This window comes from Equus asinus, chromosome 8 (genome assembly GCF_041296235.1).
Source record: "Equus asinus isolate D_3611 breed Donkey chromosome 8, EquAss-T2T_v2, whole genome shotgun sequence".
Lineage (NCBI taxonomy): Eukaryota > Metazoa > Chordata > Mammalia > Perissodactyla > Equidae > Equus > Equus asinus.
The window spans coordinates 431955-454934 of NC_091797.1; the positions used below are offsets into that span (position 1 = coordinate 431955).

At 43.1% G+C, this 22980-nt stretch overlaps 1 protein-coding gene and 1 long non-coding RNA gene across 12 annotated transcripts in view; one reads left to right on the forward strand and one right to left on the reverse strand.

Annotated features, from left to right (window-relative positions):
• LOC123288425 (uncharacterized) overlaps window positions 1–16711 on the forward strand; it is a 70648-nt gene extending 53937 nt beyond the window's left edge. For both annotated transcript variants that reach the window (XR_011504901.1, XR_011504902.1), the window contains one exon: window positions 9–16711. This is a non-coding gene — a long non-coding RNA (uncharacterized lncRNA). The remainder of the gene's footprint in view (window positions 1–8) is intronic.
• The window catches only part of KCNQ5 (potassium voltage-gated channel subfamily Q member 5), a 481904-nt gene that overhangs the window by 413074 nt on the left and 45850 nt on the right, over window positions 1–22980 (reverse strand). The gene's annotated exons all lie outside the window — the stretch shown is intronic.

Sequence of the window (22980 nt, forward strand, 5' to 3'; positions counted from 1 at the left end):
TTCAATAGGAATGAAGCCTAGAGTAATGTCCACTCCTGGACAATGAGAGCCCATGTCTGTCTGTGGATGAGTGAGTCACGTGCTGAGGACCTGGGAGAACGGCCACCGACTTACCTGACCAGCACTGGGGCTGAGCCCTCAAGAATTTCCACAGGGAGTGGAGAAGACAAAGGGAGCTTTGTTCCTTGAAATTCGAAACACACTTTCTCTACGTGAACCGCAGCTATTTATTGCAACATCCTAAGAACTTAATATTTTTTATCACTTGCAAAAAATGATTTTTTTTTCCTAAATATTTTTATATACTCCTGAAAAAAAAAGAAACCTGTATTTCCTAGAGGTTGGCCAATAATTCAGGAATGCCCACCTTTATTCCCTTGAGCCACATAAATCGGTGATTGCATTTGGCTCCTGCCTTTCATGTAAGCAGAGCTCCACGTTGCTACATAAATTTTAGTGTTTTATCTTTGCTTGGCCTCACTCTCCCCCTCGCAATGTATCTTCACTGAAAAGACATTAGTCTGTGAATACTGACTTTCCTCTGAAAGACTTCCAGGACAACGCATACAAATTAAGAAGAGCAGCCAAGAAAATAATACTGTATTTGTTTTAAATTATTCCATAATTCTCATGTTCTACATTATTCTGTAATGCCTAATGTGGAAGGAAGTGAACAACTTAGTTGAAAATTCTCTTGATAGTGACATATAGTGGTGTAATATGGAGTTTATGGACCACATCAAAAAACAGCCCACAAAACTCTTTTTTTCCCCTCCATGTGCATCCAACACAAAATAATTCTCAGATATACAATTTATAATGCCACCTATTTAAAAAACTACCAAATTTGTCATTAATTTTTAGACAGTATTTTATTTGCAAACTGATAGCACAATATTTGGTACTTGCTTTTCAAAAGTAAAAAGAAAAAGTCTAAAACAGCATTTTTTGAGGTAAAGCCAAGTGGAGTTTATTTCAGAAGGTCTGAGGTCGGGATAAAAAGCCTTAGATACCATGTGAGTTTCAGTTAACTTTTGCACAACAGAAACATAAAAAATTTGGCTCATTTTCTGGATTGCTTGCTCAGTTTTCATGAATACAAAGCTTTCATTAACATCCTTTTCCCTTGAGCTGGTAGAAACCGCCTCCTGCAACATGCACCAGAATCCCAGCCATCAGTCCTCTCAGAGCGTCGTTTCAGGAGCTCAGCTGCTAAATCCCCCGTATTTTCGGTATTCAAGTCTCACCTGAACCTGCTGCTCTTGTTATTGACGTTGATGCTGTATTTCTAAAACGAGCTGAAGCCATGAATGAACCTGGTGAGCAGCAATGCAGTGGGAGGACAGCAGTGACCTGCCGTCCAGTCCCCACCTCACGGGTGTCTGATGAGTCCGGGTACGTCAACACTGTCCCCTTCCTGGTCAGTTAAGTCAGAAGGAGAACCTCCACCAAGACTTGGGGAGGGTAAGTTTGCTGGGCCCTTCTCTGTCTTTCCACCCGGCCACCACGAGGGCCAGCCTGGAAGACTGTCCTGCAGGCCTGGGCAGGTCATGGGTCTGTGGTTTGGGTAAGATTCCCATAGAACTATGATTTCCCTCCCAAAAAAGCACATACGCTTGTAACAGAGTGAATGGGACACTGTTTTAGGAAAATCTTGTATCTGCTATAACTTACATTTAAAAGGGCATTTGTAAACTTGAGTTCTTTATTGTTCTATTTCACTATTCCAACTAAAACTGCCTGTGGCACACCTAGCGACTGGCACTGCGGGTTAGAAGCTCTGAATCGGATACTGTGCCCTAAAAGGAAACACCCCGTCTAAACATGATAAATCTTCTTCGAAAACAAACAAATCACTACTGAATCAAAGAGCGAATGGGCCAGAGTGGAGCCAGGGCGGTGAAGACAGGAATGGGGGTTCAGTTAAAGAATCAGGAAAATGTTAAAGTAAAAAAATGTAACAGCTATTTAGCGCTTTGAGTGCGGCTGAGGGACTGGACTCTGAAACCAAACGGAAGCAGGTTTGCATCTCAGCTTCGCCAGTTCCTAGCTGTGTGAGCTACCCGTCCATTTAAAATCGGAATAATAATCATGCCTATCTCATGTGGCTGTTCTGATTATCAAAATAGTGGATTTTAACCTCTTACATTTATTATTGAGTGCTTACTCTCTACTGTTCTAAGCACTTCCTATAAATGATCTCATTTAATTCTCAAATAAGCCTTTGAGATGGGCTATTTATCTCCATTTTACAGATGAAGAAGCAGAAATAAGGAATAATTAATCATGCATGAACAGTAAGGTGAGATACACGGATAATGTGACACCTGCATCACAAAGTGTCAAGGACTCTGTTACACAGTGCAAGTGACAGGGGCACCCAGGACCGGGCACCCAGAGCAAGTCCATGTCACATCACATCTTCAAATTAACAGGGGTTCGAATTAGTCATCTCATCTCAACATAAACCAAACTAAGTGGCTAAGAATGAAAATTATGTGGTTTAAAGAATTCTTAAATTAAATAAAATTTCAACTCATCAAATTATAAGATCTTGAGATTAACAGAGTCCTCATTTGTTCTTTAGTTGCAATATCTGCGTAGCTCACAATGAAGTCAGGTATTTGGCAATCTTTGAATGAACTTGATAATATAAGCAGCCAAGTGGCATAATTAAACTCTCCTAGTAAAAAACACATCCGACTTAAATCACTAATTTTAGAGGTCAAGAGAAGAGCTGAGCGAGGTTTTACTCAGCTGACCCGAAAGAAGGAATCGTTTCAGTCCCTTCGGCCTTGGAGCAACCTGCCAATCTCGAAATGGCAGTTTGCCAGCTTCCAGCCCCTGCTCTCATCTTCAGTCACCATCAGTTTGAACCTGACACAGTCGTCTGATAAACAATATTTCCTACCACACAGAAGACTGGAGCAAAACTTTCTCAGTTCCTAATTTCTCCTGAATTTCCTAACTCTGAAATTCCTCTTGGATTACGGTTTGTTTTGCTGCCCTCACCTGTTTTTGCATATAATTTAGAGGAGAATGTTCTTCTAGGAATAGACCTAGAGTTGGTATTTCATATTTAAGCAGAAGAAGCCTCTGAGATGAACACAGCTGTGACCCTTCATGAGTTACTCGACTCTGTAGCTAGTCTCCACGGCTCTTCCTTCCTCCCCTGCATCCTACTTGCTCCCTCCCCATTTCAAATGTTGCCCAGAAATGCATAACTGGCAAGATCTAGGGTAGAAGTGATCAGTCTGAATGACCAGTAAAAAGAGCCCTCCCAACAGAGCTGCAGAATCAACACTCTTCGAAATACTGTTTCACAGGGAAAAGGTCGCTGCATGATTCTTGAGTAGAATAAAATCACAAAACTAAACCCTGCTTGATCTTAACAATCACACAATTCATAACATTTTATTTTACAGAATGAGTTAAAAGAATATTCCATCACAGTGATGAACAGGGCAGGCTACAGAAATGGAGAATAATGCCACAACTGGCTGCAGCTGTGAGGCTGGGCACGGTGGGCAGGAGGAACCCACATCCTTGCCTTCGACAGGGTTTACCTCCACAGATGCGAATAGTGGTGCTGAAGTCAGTCATTGTTCAGTGCTGAAACCACTACCTTTCAGACTATGGCTGTGCTTGTCCTCCTTAGGCAATAGCTGTATTCCCGAAGCACTGAAAAAATAAATTTAGCACAGCGAAGCATATTTAAGATACTGTGAGTGTCCCTGTGCAAAGTTGTTTACCATTGTAAATCCTAGAATCCTTCTATTTTAGGAAATCTCCAATTTACTATATATTTTTAAGCTCATGTTTTAATATGCGAGATTTTCTTAAAGCAGAGAATCCCTAAATAGCACTAATTTAAAGGACTTCTTTCATCGTGATGCACTAACAGAGTTTAAAGTTTCCACTCAGCATTGCATAAAAACATTAGAGTAAAATTGGAAAGCAGATCCTGTCTATTTACTGACCTGCATCTCTTTTGAATTTTCCTCCTGTGGGTATCTCATGCAAACCCAATACACTGGTTTAAAACAGAAATAGATTACATGAAAATTATGGTGAGTAGAATATAAGAGAATATACCTTCCTTTGTAAAGTGTCTAACATTTAAAATGTCTTCACACCTAGATTTTCTCAAGTATTCTTTGTATACATATTTTTTAATAGTTTGATAATTTTTCTAAGATTATCATAATTCATGTCATTAAAATGTTATTTTAACTGGTGTATAGTATTGTACTGTTTGTCCATTTAACTAATTAAGGACACAGATTACTTCTATGTTTTCATTATTAAAATCACTGCTATGAAAAACCTTATACACATCTTTTTGTACATGTGTGAGAGTTTCTCAAGACTATACATGGAAGTGGATTTTCTGGGTTATAGGATATACATTCTCTCAAATTTACTCTATATTTCCACTTAAAATATCTGTACAGATTTCCCCTCTTACCAGCAATATAAGAATGCATATTCTCTTTTCAAGTTAAAATGAACTAGAACTATATGTATAATATGGATACATCTCCCAAAACATTGTTTTTAAATGAAACAATTTATGTACTAGTTTAAATCCTCTAAAAACAACAGTGTATGTGTGTATGTATATTATATATATGCATAATATATCAAATATGTTTTACAATTATATATACAGTTTATGGGAAAATTCACATATAGTAAAAGGACAGTGCATGCATGCGTGGGGCTGACAGACACCAACTTAAAGACAACAGTAATATTCAGAGGGAAAGAAGGGACAGGGATGAGAAGGTGGGGCTTCACGGGGCGTTCATCTGTAAAAGCCATTTGTTTGTAACAAAATCTGAAGAACATGAGGCAAAATGGTAATACTATTTCATCTAAGAAGGATTTCTATGATTTTCTGTACTTTTCTGTGAGCTTAAAAAATTCACACTGAAAAATTAGAAATGAAAACATTATTGTGCTTAGGTAGAAACTCATGTCCTTCTGAAATGGCACTGAGTCATGAAAAAGACACATGTGCTTTGCTTTACAACAGTGATCCTTCGTGTACAAACATCTAGGTGGTGCTGGTCCTAGAAGAGAGGGAGGCGGGCTCCTGTGACTGACAGCAGCACCTCCTTCGGCTCCTCCCTCCCCGGATCGGCGCTGGCGAAGTGGTCGGGTGGCGCTGCTGCCTTCATCTCAGGGATGAGGACGTTCCGACTCAGCCAGCTTCAGAGTCGTGTGGACCCAAGTCAGAAGCAGAGCCCAGGATGCCTCCTCCCTGGGCTGGGCTTTTCTCCCAACTCTGCCATATGACCCCTCTGCATCGCTCAATCCATGAAAAGAAAGACAGACACAGAGAAAGGATGTAGCTGTTGCCATGTCAAGCATTTAGACCAAGAAAACAGAAACCCTGGATCACTCAGTGAGGCTGTCTGCAGACCAAGCCCTCCTACGACCACAGGGCGCACCCCACGCACAGCCTCTCTGAGGCCACAGTGAGTGCCATAAGGACACAGATGTTGCACTTCTCCTGTGTACGATTCTCATGGAAATGATCTCTTGGGAAATATCAAAGAGGACATTTACCAGAAAAAAAAAAGTCCATATTTTACACAATCAGAACTGTATAATTTCTCACTGCATCCTCAGTGACCTCGCTGCTTAAAACAGGGTGGGCTGGCAAGGGACTGTCCCAGTATTTGCTGAGTAGAAAGCAACTGGCATTCACATGTAAGGGCCCAAAGGAAGAAGTCAAACCTAAAAATTTAAGCTAATCAATGTTCTCCAAAAACCAGTGAAAAGAATAAATAAAAGAGAAACATGGAGTTCTGACACCTTCAGAAACTAAAGCATCTGAAGCTGTATTTCTGTCTTTGCTACAGCAGTTCTGCTTTCAAAATTGAGGACCAACTGTTAAATAACTATGGTTTTGAGAAAAGTTGAAAGAAAAAGTCTTAGAAACAGCCAACATAAAAGTCTGTCTCCAAATTAAATCAGCGGGGTGCTAGTTTTAACACCTCTGCTTATTAGCTCTTAATCTGGATTCAATATAAGCAATTAAAATATTCACCTCTCTGAAAGAGCTTGGGAGGGGTCTTAGCCAAGGTGGTGATTGATTCGAACACGAGTGAGCCAGCCCTATAATCCCATGATTAGGGCTTCCTCTACTGCCATTAGTTTCATTCTCCTATAATCCCTCCTTTTTCCCTCCATTAAACCCACTTCTGCTCTATTAGCTTCCCTCTCTTGCCTCCCAGAAAATCCTTACCCCATTACTAACCACTTTTTTCCCTAACAAACACGACTTTATGGAGTGAACTAAACAGCATTAAGTTTCAAATGGCCTTCTAATTGCCAAATCCACTGGTACTTTTTCAATTTTCATCCTACTTAACTCTTTGGCAGCATTTGGCATTCCTTGTCAACTCCTCTACCTTAAAATGCTCTCCTCGAATGAGGTGAAAGGCAAACCTTATACATTGTTGGTGGGAACATAAATTGGTCCAACCACTACGGAAAATAATATGGAGGTTCCTCAAAAAACTAAAAGCAGACCTGCCATACAATCCAGCAATTCCACTTCTGGGCATATACCCAAAGGAACTGAAAACAGGACTTCAATGAGATATATGCACTCCTACAATTATCGCCCCATTATTTGCAGTGACAAAGATATGAAAATAAGCCAAATGCCTATCAACAGAAGAATGGATAGAAAAGATGTGGTATACACATACAGTGGAATGAGAAAGAAGGAAATCCTCCCATTTGTGACAACATGGATGGACCTTGAGCCCATTACGTTAAGTGAGCTAAGTCAAAGAAAAGTATTGTATGATATCGCTTATATGTGGAATCTAAAAAAGCTGAACTTGTAAAAAGCAGAGAGTAAAATGGAGGTTGCCAGGGGATGGGGTAAATAAGAGTGATGGTGTTTAATGCACAAACCTGTGATGAGTAGTAAATAAGCCACAGAGATCTAATGCACAATACAATGAACATAGACAGTAATATTGTACTAGAATGATGTAATGGGATAAATATCACTACAACAGCAATCATATTACAGTATATAAATGCATCAAAGAAACATGCTGTGTACCTTAAATTTACACCATGTTGTATGTCAAATTTATTCTATAAAAAGAAGGAAGAAGAAAGATGAACGTTCTCCTCCACTGGCTCCTCCACACACTTCCCTGGGTCTCTTCCAACCTTCCAATCGCTCCTTCACAGCTTTGTTGGCTTGTTCTTCTTCCTTTTATCTCCAATCACAGATGCCTCTAAGGATCCCTTCCTTCTTTCCTGCTGGTCTTATTTTTACCTGCTTCCCCTAGTGCTCCCATCTATGGTTTTCATTATTATCTTTGTCAGCAACTCATAAATTTATACCTCCAAGTTCAGGCTCTTTCTTGAAAACCCAAACACAGTAAATTCGCGATATTGCTACGAGACGTATTCTTTATTTAAAAAATGGTCACACTTCTTCTCTTGTTGAAAAATTTGATGGCTCCTCTGCCTGGAGGACAAAGTCCAAATTCCTTAGTACTACATGGAAAACCTTCCACAGTATATCCAGCCCTTATATACCTTTCTAACCTCAATTCTCATTGCCCCTGGTCCTAAACCTCACAGCATACCACAGCAGTGCTCGCCAGTCCCTCTTCGTTCTTCTGTCTTTGCTGCACTGACCATATTCCCAAGATCAAGAGTGGCAGGACATAAAGTCTGACAAGCAGGTTCTTATGGGGTAGAATGCATTCATTTGACTTAGGACCATCTTGGGAGACAGAGGTCACTCCCAGCTGTGCCTACAGAGCTCTTCCTTCGCTTCGCCCATCATCTTAGAAAATGTCAAAAAACAGTCATGCTCACATAGAATGTATTTGCAGAGTCTTGGTAGGGGACCATATTCTAGAATCCTCACTGTGGGAGGAAGAATCTTCCCCAGCTGAGCTATCTTTTCAACCAACAAGCCCGTTGCAGAAGTGCTGCAGAAGGAAAGAGACGTGCAAAGAAACAAACAGATGAGCTGGAGGAACCTGATAATCAAGGCAGTGACCCAGCTGAAGGCAAATGTTTCTCACACTGGTCCACAAGCCGAATCTGACTTAATCAGCAAACACAGCTCTTCCTCTGTGTCCCTATAACCTCTAGTTTATGCCTTGATTATAGCTCAGAGTATGTTCATCTGTAATTACTTGATTTTTATGTCCATTTTCCCAATCAGTCTGTGACTCCTGGCACAGAGCAGATGCCGATAAAGGAGTATGAACTCAGCCTTCAAGAAGAGCAATGCCTAGGACACAATGAAGAAGTTTCTTCAGGATTTTGGCAACCATAGCAATGACTGTATTAAAACAGCACAATTTGGTGAAAGAAATTATGGATGCCGCTATAAACACATCCTATGGACTATGAAGTCTCTCTCATCAAAAAACATCTTTGAGAAGCAAGTTATTACTCCACTGCAGTCGGAGGCGACTGAGCCTACCTACTATTAAGTTTCCAAAGAGCATAAAGGGGTTGTGATGGCACAAGCCTGCGCTGCAGACGCAAGATAAAAAAGTGCACACATACCTCCCTAGGCAATCCCATCAGAATCTCACCTGCAAGAACTAATCACATATATTTGTGTTACAAAGGAAAGTCTTGCCCCAGCAAAGATGCTAATCTTCTAGCTGAGACTGGTGGAAATGCAGAGTGCCCAGGAGATCAGGACGTCTGTCCAAAGTGCCAGGCAGTTGCCAAGAAAGTGCCAAGAGTGATTTTCTTCCTGATTTACACATCTCTAATGTTACTGTCTCTCTTCCTTTCCTGATATTTCACATTTACACGACTTCTTTCTCTGCAATTTAGACCTTTATTTAGCTCACAAAGCAGGCATTATACTACGGAGGTAGCGTATTCATCTTTTGGCGTCAGTACCAGTTGCCCTTAGCAACCACCACTTGAAGGGAAACCTTATTTTCATCTGGTGACTCAAAATAACACTGAGGGGTCAACTGCAGAGCAACATGAAAGGCAGTCTCACATGGCAAACGGCTCAGAACAAGCCCTCCTTCACTGAGGCCACTCCAAAGACACGGGGTGCTGTTCACAAATATTTTATAAATCACAGGGTTTATAAGTCTGTTTCTAAACAATACCTGTAAAAATAGAAGTATACATTCCAACTTGAAATCTCTATTATCGAAGCTATGGAGAGGAATTGACACAAGCCTAATGTAAACAGAGAGGCAGGTGAAGGAATAAACATTCGTTTCAAATGCATTTTGTCAAGTACTCGGAAACTAACTCCTTTTGAATTTACTGATCTTTAATTTGAGTTCAAGTTTCCAAGAGCCTGTGCTAAGAAGACAGCCAGTGTGCTGTGTGTTATTAGTTTAGGTTGATAAATGCAATGATTAAACTGCTAATGATTCTGAATATTTTTAAATCATCTGATACATAACAGTTGTTAATCTATTATTAAGGAAAAAATAAGGGATACATGTAATTTTCATTCTCTTTATGCTCTTTGAAACCCACATATATGTATTATGTATGGTATTCTAAGTGATATTTAAGATATACTACACATTAGCATCCTTCCTATGAGTCAAGAATGAAAAGAACTGCTATAGATATAGATATACCTAACTCTCTCTCTCTCTCTCTATCTACCTATCTACCTACCTACCTACCTACCTCTCTATCTACACACACACACACACTTCCACTATTGGCGCTTAAGAAATCTAAGCTGTCGAGCTGTTAGGGTGTTTGGTAACAGATTCCTGAGGCCCTGTGCTGCCCCACATTAGAGTTCTGTGTGTGTCTGGGGGACCAATGCTGATCAGCATGGGCGCAGCCTCATTTATGTGGACACCACATCGCTTTGCCTCTCCACTCTACGTCTTTCGTAAGAAGATGCCAAGTCATCACTAACATCAATGTTTTACATTAAGTCAATTCAACAATGTATGACAACAAATTTTACTAATGTTCCATCCACAACCCTAATAGGGCACAAGCCTCGCTTTCATGAAACGAACTTATCGAGGGAGACAAGGCAAAGAGAAGAGTGAGAACTGAGCACAGAGAACTGGAAACATATCAAAAATTTAGGGAGAGTGACTTGTAAATATGATGATGATGAAACCACATTAATAAACACAGGAGTGTGACTGTATGATTGTACAATGGAAGGACTCCATGGAAAAAGCACGTTTCCACACTTTTGCAAGTTATTCCTGCTAAGTTTTGAAATTCACATGTTACAAATTTGTTCTTGCACTCTTTAACTCTTAAATAACTCTTGAAATAGAGGATAAATCAATAGCTGAATCATATGCTTCAACTTACTATGAGGTTTTGTTTGGTTTTATTTTTCATTTTTCCTTCAGCAATGAGGTTGAATCAAAAATTGTTGTTTTGAACTACAAAACTAAGTATAATTAAACTACTTTAAAACTTAACGCAGTGTCATTGAATTGTAGTACATTTCTTGTATGTAAATTTTACCTCAACAAGAATAACACAACTTAATGTAACGAGCACAAACCACAGTTTGCTCAATGCTTTGTAAACAGGAGTATGACTGAAGTTTTACTTGAACACAACTTCTCAGCTACTGTAAAGTCTGCCACCGCTGAAACTGATCTTTCCAGGGGACTGAGATCTGCTGATGAGGATCCACCGAAACTGCACTTCACCCTCTGGCAAGGATGCTGCTCCGCACCCTCCACCCACCGGATGCTTCTTGTCTTCCTGAGTTGACACTGGGTGCTCCACCTCGTCTCCCTTCTGAGGATTGGTGTAATTTGGACCAGCTTCCTCATCCGTTTCCCCAAACCATCCATGATAAGAAGCAGCAGGCGACAGGGTGGAGAGAAAGACAAGCTTGGATCGCAGTCTAGACTCAGACAGAGGAGGAGACAGAAGAGGTCAGAGCGTGAACTCTGGGAACCTAGTCACCCAAGGGTCCCGAGGGGCCCCCGAAGGCGCTGCCTGCACAGAGGATGCTCTCGAGGGCATTTCTGAAACCTCTCTTTTATTGCCCTGTTTTCTTTTTCATTCTAGGTGTTTATTTGTGCTTGTTTTGGCCTGATGTGTAAACAAACACACTCCGATGGTGGAAGGACGAAGCTACGTCAGAGAAATGCAGCAAAGGGAAGCGGCCTCTGAGCGTCAGTAGAGGGATGATGGGGCAATGCCTGTCCCTGAGAACATGCCTGGTGGCAGGGGCAGGGCTGCCCAAAGGTGGTAGGAAAGCTTTCAGAAGCTGCTCCTGTCTATCAGAGTGGACAGAGATTTCCAGGCAAAATAGTTAAGCAACACCTTGGGAAGAAACCCAGCACTTTGTGAGCAAGCTCCACCCACCACGTGGAGGGGCCTTAAACCCGGCACTGAAGCTCAGTCCCAGGCGGGGAGGCTGTGCAGACAGGGCAGGGCTCACTGCCAGGAGCTAGAACCGGAAGCCCTGAGTGTTGACACTGACTGGGCAGGTCCCTGGAAACCCTCCAAGCCCCGTTTCATTCTTAGTAAAACAAAGGTACTAAAAGCAATCTCACAGGTAAGATTTTCTGTGAGGACGAGAAATGATGATTTGTGTGGCTGTGTAAAGGAAAAGGTAGTTGTTCATCTTAAAAAAGAGATAAGAGGCCCCACATGGAGTCATTTGCCCCACGACAGCAAACCAAGACGTGAGCACCATTTCAAACCTCTCCCAGGAACGCGCCTTCCACGCCATCCGTCTGACATTCCTGAGGAGCGTGGTGAGGGGACCTGCCTGCTCCCCTCCTCCAAGAGAAGATGCCCTGGCCTGAAACAGTCCTTTCTCTTCTTCTGTGAGCAACTTCCTCACCCCACCCTCCTGCTGTAAAACCTTCCATTTGGTAGGACAACTCGGAGCCTCTCTCCACTTGCTAGGTGCGGTGCTGCTCGACTCATGGCTCGCTGAATAAGAGCAATTAGATCTGCAAATGTACTTGTAACATTTTGCTTTTTAATACCAACAACAAGTATAAAACTAAGCTCCAGGCGGCGTAAATCTGGATGTGTGGACTTGATCGCTCTGCTCCTCAGGCTGCGGTAAGGTAGATGGCAAGCAGTTACAGGCGCCAGACAGTGAGCACAGAGCTCTACCCTGCAGAGTGAAGGGGAGCTGGGTGAGGGGCGAGGTCTGTGCCCAACAAGAGCTCCCGCCGAGGCCCTCGGAGGACAGAGCGCAGGAGGCGGGAAGGTGTGTGCAGACCCCGTCTCTGACCACTGGCGTCTGAAGATGGGGCTCTGAGGTTCTGGCACACTTCAGGTGGAGGGCCCGTCTTAGCACTCAGCACCCGTGTGACCCTGCGTTGATGACCCTTAATTTCTCCACATGCAAAGCTGTGGTGAAGACCCCCTCCAGACCTGGCGGTAAAACCAAAAGCAAATCAGATCGAGCGTGTGAAGAATCAAGCACAGCATCTTCCATCCCCTGCATCTAAACACAGTGGACGCTCTGGGTCCAAGCGACACAGCGTGAGGGCAGAGCGGCCCCCAGAGGGGGCACACGCCAGCGAGGAGGCAGGGGACATCTAGCCGGGGGCAGCGGCTGGCTCCTCCCATCAACACCAGAAGGAGAAGAGCCTCCTGGAAACTGGCGGCCACAGCCTCTCCTTCCCCTCCGTTCTCCACGGGAAGTGTTCAGAAGAAGCAGAATTGTCTTCCCCTCCACAGTCCGTCCCCCTCCCCACCCTGGCGTTGGCCATCAAAGAATCACTGAGCATCATACTGGCCTCCTCACCCCACCCCTTCCTAACATAAAGTAAGCGACACCAGGAGTTATCCTTCTCAGGGAGAACTGGTTTACACAGCTTATGTTCAGGATGCCTCATGAGATGGACAATTTGATAAAAAGGGTGAAGTGGGGGTGTGAGCAGAACTTTGAGGCCTGGGCATTGATGGGGGCAAGGCATGAGTGAGCACCATGCAGAGAACCGGGAAGCCCAGAGCAGGTGGAGGCCCTGAAGGAAAGAGAAGGCATGCACGGTGGACGGGAGCCAGGAGGTCCAAGTGTGGGGTCAAAGGGAAAAACGCAAGCCCTGTTTCGTGAACCGGAAATAATCGGCATCTGAGAACAGTAGAGCTGGAAGAAGTGTAGAAGACGACCTTTTCCGGGGGCTTTAGAAGCAAAAGCCCTCAGGGGTCAGGCAGAGAATGTTACTCAGGGAAGCGGGCCGGGACGGAAGTGACGTGACAGACCCAGAGGGGGCCGTGGAGAACCTGCATGAGTATGCCATTTCTAAAGATGACATGCTTAGTGACAGCACTGTGCTGGCCCAGAGAACTTGGCTGGGGTGGATTTGTCCAGCCCCTTCAATCTCATACATGGGATTGCTAAGCATTAAAATCTATGAGGCCATATTTCACAATGTGGCCTTGTACTGAGACGGCTCAGTCAGGCTGTTTTCTCCAGGACTTGGAAGCCAGGCCTCTGGATTTGAAGGATCTCACAAGGAGCAGGTTGGCTCCTGACGCCCCGGGGGTCCTGAATCCTGGAGAACTCCAGGAGATCCCCCATCCCCTCAGGTGAGAAGGGCTCTCTTCCTCCAAGGCACCAACCAGCGAGTCCAGGGCACAGTGAGGGACTCCTCAAGGGAAAATTAAAATATTCCAGGCTGATTCTAGATTCTGTGAGTCAGAAACAGCACCAAAAGTGCTGGAAGGGGAGAGTTCACCAGTGGGTCCCATGAAAACTCTTCAGATCTCCTCCTGAATCACAGCACGACGGACAAGAAACCACAGGGACCACTCAAGGCGGCAGCTGTGCAGGTGCAAGACCCAGAACCAAAGCAGGACGAGCAGGTGGACGGGGCCCAGGGCAGCGTCTGCACCTTCTGGGCCACACAGACCGTGCTACCACTCACGCCGTGGGTGTGTGACATCTACAGTTCTGATGTCGACCATTAAATCCCCATCTTTGATGAGTTCAAAGAGAGAGACTTTGGGTTTGCTCAACCTGTGTTTGAATTCCGGCTCCATGACTTATCAGCTGTGTGTGACACACAGAAAAATCGCCTGGCTCATCTGTACCACGTGGCGGATGGCAATCACATGGGTGACGGGAGCTGATTGCAGGGCTGTTGTTCATCACTTACTCTCTGCCGGGCACGTTGCGTCAATTCTCTCCCTCTTGACTTCACAACCTGCCAAGCTGCACTTCATTGTCACCATCTTACAGATGGTACAGACAAGCGCCATCCCCCGCCAGCCTCATGCCTGCTCCTCCCCTTCATGAAGTAATCTCCCAAACGCAGGACCTGGGAGCTCCATGGAGACCCGCCGCCCACAATGACCACCGCCCAGGTCGCCCAGAAGCAGCTCGCGGAGCGGCGCTCCCCTGGCCTGTCCATGCTCTGCACTCAAGCTCTCCACACAATCAGCAGGCGGGGTCTGTAGTGCTTGTAATTGGCAGCAGGTAATTGCAGGCAGGGGCTCTTTCTTCCATTGCCACTTGCTAAGCACTCACTGAAAGTATCAGATCACAAAATTCACTGTAAATTGAAACGTACATTTCCTTTTGGGTTATCTGGGAATAATCCAACAAACACAACGAGGAAAGCATAATGCTAATGTCTACTCTCGGTTTCATAATACTACACTGATTATTTTCAGACTTAATTTGGTGCACAATTAAAAGAAATGTTTCCTCTTATATTTTTGTTAATGTGGATTTTCTTGGGTTCCAGCCAATGAATTTATGCTACCAAACGTCAGGCTAAGTAAGGAGAAGCAGCATGTACTTGCTGAGGCATTTTAGTGAGAAGAAAATTCTCACGGTTCTGTTGCCTAAATAATGAATGTCCGAGTTCTTCTTTCTAAAGGTACCTTCTTTTCAAACTGTGATTTTCTTCAACAAGAGAGAGAAGGAAAGAGTGTTAGTTACTGTCCTCCAGTAGGACACTAGCATGAACTGTGTACCTGCGCCTACTCTTCAGATTTTTAGTATGAAAGAAAAATATAACCAAATATCTATCAACTGTTTGATGGATAAATAAAATGTGGCCAATTCATACAGAAGAATATTATTTGCAACAAACAGGAATGAAGTACTAACACACGCTACACCATGGTTGAACCTTGAAAACATTTTATCCAGTAGAGAAACCCAGCAGAAAAGGCTACACAGTGCATCATTCCATTTATGTTAAATGCCCAGAACAGGCAAAGCCATGGAGACAGAGTGAGGGGGGAGGTAGCTGGGCCGCAGGGCGGGGGCAGTGGCTGCTAATGTGTATGAGGCTTCTTTGTGGAATGATAAAAATGTTCTAGAATTACAAAGTGATGATGGTTGTACAACTCCATGAATATACTAAAAAAAATTGAATTTTATTCTTTAAAAGGGGGAATTGGATGGTACGTGAATCATGTCTCAATATTTTACATAGAAAATTCTTGCCTGTCACCGTCATCGTATTCCGGAACGGACATCACTGCGGGTACCTGGTGATGCTCAGTGGCTCCTGAGGGACCTGTGTTAGCCCTTGGATGCCAGTCTCAAGGTGGCTTCCACAGTTTCATAAACAAAACTTCCTGCCAATTTTAAAGTCTGGAAAGAACTGCCTTGGGTGATTCTTTCCTTTCATTGGCTTTCCTCACAGGATAAAAGCCCCCCGCAGTTCTCGTTTTGTTTTTGGAATGGAGGGGAGTCAAAATGGAATTAAGTAAAAATTATATCTTGTGGCTTCCTGCAAGCAGCAGCAGATCAAATATGGACCATACCCAAAGCGGGGAAGAAATAAATACGTAATTGAGCACATTAATAAAAAGATCTTGCAAATTAAATGCTGTTCCAAAGACATCGTGAGTGTTTACGGGAGCATCGTGCACAGATGTTGGGAAAATGCCAGGTGTATATTTTGGTCCTCTCGCAATTTAATGCCATGAAATTTCCAGAAAAACAAAAAGAACAATGTAATTTTTATTTTGAAATGTGCACACACATATAACCAGTGTTACCTTCTTCCTTATTTTTTAATGTGATGCATTTGGAAGGGCCATTAATGCAAAGTTTTATTTACTAATTGAGTGATAATGTGCAGCAATGTGGAGGTTAACAGCACAAGCCTTGGAGTCACCCGATTCGAATCCTGATTCCCCGTTTCGGCCTTGAGAGAGTTACTTAATCTCTCCAGGCCTCACTTTCTCCGTCTGCAAAATGGATGCGTCCGACAGGGTTGTGAGAATTCGATGCGACAATGCACTTACAGGGCTTAATATGATGCTGGCGCATCTCAAGCTGCAAGTATAGTCAGCGTCATCTCTCTCACACATTGCTTAAGCCCTTTCCTAGCATTGGTCCTTATTCTGGGGGCACTTCTGACAGAATCCACAGATTTCAGCCAGAGAAGCAAGATCACTAACCAGTTCAGCCCCACACTTAGGCACGCTCCTGTTTCTCTCAAAAATACAAATTATGGACATGAACAGACATTTCTCCAAAGAAGATATACTGATGGCCAATAGGCACATGAAAAGATGCTCATCATCGCTGATCATCAGGGAAATGCAAATCAAAACTACACTAAAATATCACCTTACACCCGTTAGAATGACAAAAATATCTAAAACTAATAGCAACAAATGTTGGAGAGGTTGCGGAGAAAAAGGAACCCTCATACACTGCTGGTGGGAATGCAAACTGGTGCAGCCACTATGGAAAACAGTATGGAGATTCCTCAAAAAACTAAAAATAGAACTACCATACGATCCAGCCATCCCACTACTGGGTATTTATCCAAAGAGCCTGAAGTCAGCAATCCCAAAAGTCCTGTGCACCCCAATGTTTATTGCAGCACTGTTTACAATAGCCAAGACGTGGAAGCAACCTAAGTGCCCATCAACAGACGAATGGATAAAGAAGATGTGGTACATAATACAATGGAATACTACTCAGCTGCAAAACAGAACAAAATCATTCCATTTGCAATAACATGGATGGACCTTGAGAGAATTATGTTAAGTGAAATAAGCCAGCGAGAGAAAGATAATCTGTGTATGACTCCACTCATACGAGGAATTTAAAATTATGGACTAAGAACAGTTTAGTGGATACCAGGGGAAAGGTGGGGTGGGGGGTGGGCACAAAGGGTGAAGTGGGGCACCTACAACATGACTGACAAACATTAATGTACAATTGAAATTTCACAAGATTGTAACCTATCAATAACTCAATAAAAAAAATAATAATAATAAAAAAATACAAATTATGATCCCAGGAAACCACTGGCCCTTTTTGCTAATAGACTTCTAACCACAATTTTATAAAATATCCTTTTTTCCATAAACAAAGCCAAACATAAAATCCTGTTCATCTGGTTATGAGCAGAATAGCTACCATCTGAGCCGTCACAGACAATAACGGCCGTCATTAGTAACCACCCGGAGAAAATCACCCACGGAAGATATGTGGTGTCCACCAGTGTGATGAAGAACGAGGAGAAACGAGGCTGCGCGTGTGGATCCGCGTTCACAGTCGGCCGCGTTACCCCTGGTCTGTGTGTGAGGCCCAGGCCTCGAGACGTCTGAACGTGGCAGGTGCCGGTGCTGAGAACACAGTTCCCCGCAGTTGCGTTTCCTGTGCTGTGCTGGAGCCACAGACACAAAGGAAGGTTAAAACGTGCTCTCTTACCTAAACCTAAAACTCTCCTCTGAAACATACATTCAGAACAAAAAGTAGGCAAGTTCTTCAATTACAAGATAAGGTATGGCGAAGGCAGGGCCAGAGTCAGACACGTTTATTCTCTGGGACATCAGACACAGGCCAAATTTCAGGATAAATTTAAGTAGTTTAGGGAAGTCCATGGTACGGCAAACAGCGATGGGAACACTTACCACAGATTCCTTCCTTCCAAAACAAAATTACTGCGTGTCATCCTAATGCAAACATTCCATCCTGAGGTTCCCAAACCACCTGGGCCCTCTCCCGCCCACACCATTCCTGGGGAGGATCTCCTCATTGACCTTCGACCTATGGGCTGGTGGGGCTGTGCCTGGAGGGCAGCGCCTGAAATGGTGGCTTCCCACTCACTCGTGGTCTGAGGCAAGCAACCCCGCTGGCTCATCACGTCACAGCCAGGAGCAGGGCAGACCAGGCTTCACACCAGCGTGGCCTGGTGTGCACACGGTTCTGGGAGCCAAGCTCCCGGTGACCCCTTGTTAGGGAGACAAAAAGAACTGAGACCACAGTTACTGGACTGATTTCACTTGATAGCCCAAGGAGATGAGCCTTAAACGTTTCAAAGCTTGTTATGGAAACATAGACACATACACGCAAACACACAATCAAGCCAAAGGCAAAGCTGACAAGAAAAATGCTAACAAAAAAGCAATTGTACCCAAGACCTAAACACTCCGTTACCCAAAAACACTGCTCATGACCAAGCCAGCGGGGACTCCTCCTCACACTGGATCCTAATTCATTCCCATCAGGCTTGGAATGAAAACAAAATGAAAGCTGTAGACACATCAATTCCACGTCCAGACAAAGAAGCTTAAAAAAAATCAGCATTTTATTAGGAACCAGGATGAATCAGTATAACGAAGGTTTCACCCATGCAAATTTGTGGGAGGAAGCAAAAATAAGACACTAATGAAAAGATAAGTGACAGCATTTTGAAAAAAGTGATGCTGGTCAATTAATGTCACTACAATATAAAGAAATAAATAGTAAAACTTCTTTCTAATTACCAAATTCTTGTTTGTATCATTTGCACACAGAAATCTTATATTCTCTGTTCATCTAGGAAAGTCTGAGATGCTTGCTCCAGAAATTCACCTTGAAAGCCAGGGGCACGGTGCCAACCTGCTTCTTCTTAGACTTAACTGTACAAGGGAAACTTGCCGTCCCTCTCTGTCATCCTGAGTGTGCTCTGACTCAGTATAACTGAGTGGATAATGGAGTGAGACACTTTATAATGGCTTTTCTGTTACTTCATGAGAGAGAAAAACAATATTTAAACAATCCAGAAAACCAAGAGAGACAATTTCCATTCTCTGGACTCACTGCCTTCCCACACACTTCTGTTCCTAATGCACCTGCTAGGAGGCGTCTTTGAGCTCTAGAGGGGAGTAGAGAATAACCAGCCCTTTCCATAGAGTGCTAACTAGGATGCACAGCAGACGGAGGCAGGTGATCAGCTCCCCTGGTAACCTCAGAAGTCAGAAAGATTGTGTAAGAGTTGATGAAATCAGATCCTGTAACAGTAGCTCCAAAGACACAATGCTCTGAATTTATTTAAACGGTTACATAAGGAGCAATACACAGTTTCAAAATCAGTAACAGGCTCAGACTGGATATATTTTACAAACAAAGGAAAGACTGTCCTAGCAAACTAGGTTAAAATGTCCAGTGATTTATTCCCTCAATCCTAAGATGGATCGATTCTTCTAAGCTACTGCTCCATCTCATAAAATCACCACTCTAAAAATTAATAGTACAAGGCTACAGGAATACGACACCCTAAGGCTTCTTTTCAGAGTCTAAAGTGAAATAAGGGACATGAATTCAACAAAGGCAGGGTCTCACGGCGGCCCCCTGGGGAATTGTGCAGAGACCTTTGGAGGCAGACAGGAGAGTCCTCGGGGACGCCTCTCAGGTGGTTCTCATCATCGCCAAGTCCCGACAGCTACTCTCAGGGGCTGCCGTTCGTCTGTGTTTGTGTCTGTGCAGGAAGCGCGGACGCAAAAGCTGGGCCAGGACAGAACACTGAACTCGGAGCCACAGATCAAGACTGGCTTTCCACAATGGAGTTCAAAAGCAGTGTTTTCATTTACATATTACTTCAATTCCAAGATAAATTAATACAAGTTACATCTCCTTCTCTAATTTTCCCTGGGAATTAAACTTTTTAAACTTTTATTTGCAACAGATGACAATTTTATAACTTCTTGCAAAGCCCTTGGATAGAAAGTATAATTAACTTGATAATTTAACAAATAAGTTTATGACTAAGCCTTATGTGCCCTGAAGATGTTTGAAGATGTTCAACTTTAAAAATCAAGTCGTCACCAGGTACCAATATATGAGGTCTTCTGGGAAATATAAACCAAGAAGAAGGCTTGGTTTGTTTTTGTTTGTTTGTCTCAGAAAGACCTGAGCAAAGTAAAAAAATGACTACTGGAGCTTTAGAACCTGAACCTTACATCTGTGCCTTACATAATGACAAGTCTAATGTGCAACTTAGCAAAGAACTTTCTAGAAAAGTCTGTCTATACTAATTACATTACCTAGAGTATCTAGTAGTAGCCAGGCAGTTATGCTCACACGCGTATTTACTCACTGAAAATAAAGCGTAGAGATCTCCTGTGAAGCAGACAATCGAAATGAGTTGATAGAAAAGCCTTAGGTTGTCAAAAGACAATTTGCCACACCTACTCTCCATCTTTTTAAGGACTTCCATTTAGCATCTCTTCAAACCATCCTCCAAACCATCTAGCTAATAAATTTAATTCTAATTATTATCAAGGCTTTGAGAACATGAAAAATAATTTATCCTAAAAAAAAAGAAAACACTAGACATAGAGAGATAGAGAGATAGAGAGTTGAGATGATAGAGAGAGAGATGGCTGATAGATAGAGACAGGTGACAGGTGCAGATAGATAGACAGGTGATAGATACATTTTCCTGCCCCTGTTGCCAAAGTCTTGAGTGGTACTCATTATTCATTGTATAGTTTCTATCTTTAAATCTTCAAAGTTAGAAACGTCTATAGCTTATATGATAATGTTTTGTTAGAATAAAATAAATAATCTGTCAATGTTTGTCATGTAACATATTGTACTAAGACTGGTTGAAATTCTAGAAATAAAAAGCTGACCCATGTTGACCTCATCATGGTCACTACATGATGAAGTGGAGAAGTTCTGGTTTGAGGAGATTTAGTTTCATTTAATCCAGACGAAACTGCTTTGTCACTGCTACTGCGGCCTAGAAAGCAATTTCCAGTGTCCACACCGGGGGCCGTCTCAGGTTATGGCACCAAAGCAAAGGGCTGAGAGGGTGGAAAGTCTGGATGGAGCAGTTAAAGGATAACCAACTTTCAAAGGCAGAAGACGGGGATAACAACGACCGAGTCCACAGTCTCAGTGAACAGCAGGGTGTGCCCTTCACTAACCCTGAGCTCCCCTCCACTGCACAGCCCTCCCTGTCCCTCTGCACGCTCCCCTCCAATGTCCTTTCTGCCCTGCCCTCTGCCTACGTCACCTCTTCTTCTGTCTTCTCCCCCAACTCAATCACTTTAACTGAATATAACCTTGGAAAGAAGTATGTTTTACTATTTTCTATACTCAAGAAATAAACTTCTTTCCAATATTTTAAAATAAAATTGAACATTTTATTTTTCAAGGAGGAAAATACATTTGATGCATTGTGTATTCAGTGTGTGACTTTCCATTGTTTGTTTATATTTCTGTAAGTAAACAATCTTTACCAGGAAAATAAGAAGCTCCCTGACTATCACAGGGCCCCAGATTCCTATGGAAGCTCAGCATGAAGCGCAAAGGAGCCCAGGGTCTCGCCAGTCAGAGGCCCTGACCCCAAGGCCAGGCTGGAGGTCAGTCATCCCCAGCCAATGGGACGGCTGCCACAAAGCTGGATTCCTCGACCTCCCCAAAGCCAATTCTGCTTTGCAGTGACGCTCACTATTGCTAAGCTGCTTTGTTTAATGAGCCTGGAACCTCATGCTGGTCTCTATTCTGCTCACCCTGAACTCTCTGGAAAAGTCTTCATGGGCTCAAGGAAACTACAGGACTGTCTACTGGTCTCCTCTTCCTCATCATAATCTCGATAAATCATTTAACCTTTTCACAGGGGCTTTTTCTCACTCCTATCACTTTTTTGCTGCAATACTGTTATCTCTAGACTTTTATTATCACCTAAATTATGAAACGTGAGAGTGATAAACATTAGGAAATAATCACCATTACAGCAATGAAATAATGAGTGAAATAAATGTAATATTTTACAAAGTCCTTTCTTAGGGAGGATGTCTTCGATTTGAGGAATCTGTTGGGCAGGAATGACAGGGGACGTGGCTCCCATTGTCCTGAGATGAAGAAACTGAAGCCCCAGGAGGCTGTCACTTTCGAAGCATGTGTAGCCGCATAGAGCCAAGGACTCCACTGGAACTCGGGACTTCTGACACCAAAACTCTTACACTTCCTATTTCTAAAAATGCGAGTCTGTCTATTCATGCCAAAGCCTATGACACGATTTTAGTGGGTCTTTTTGTCTTTCTTCTGTTAAAAAAATTTTTAATAACATCTGTCTGTCTGCCTACCTACCTATCTATCTACCTACCTCTCTCACCACAAACACATACTTCCTGCTAAGAACCTGCATGGCCGTGTGCTCTGCCATCACAGACTGGGTTGTAAAGAAGCCTGTTGTCATGGTTACTTTGCTAATCCTAATATACTTTATTATGTATAAAGGTGAAATTACTACACATTGTATAAAATTGATGTTACTTCTTGAATAAATAATACTAGAAAATTTAAACTCAAGAACCAGCCCAATTTTAAAGTGATGAATAAAAATGTATTCACTGTCATTATCTTGTCTCTCCAGAAAACAAAATCCAAGAGCACAAAGATACGTGGTTTAGAGATAAGGTTTGAAGACAGCCCCAGTAATCCTAATTATCCTAATTATAAGAGTTTGTCCAAATGCTGGTGACGAAATGACAGGAAAACTCCTGACATTCTGAGTATCACCAGCCCAAGCCTTCAACAGAGCCCTCAGCCCTGACCGTGGACGCCCTGAGACCCAGCGGAGCCCTCCTCTTTCTCGCAGACAGGACTCACTCAGCTCTCCCAATGTAAGCACTGCCCACCGTCATGGGCTGAATGCCGTTTCCCCTGAAACGTGTATGTTGAAGCCCCAGCTCCCAGTCGACTGTATTTGCAGGTAGGATCCTCATGGAGCGAATGGAGTTAAGACAGATTTGGGACCCAGAAGCAGGGTC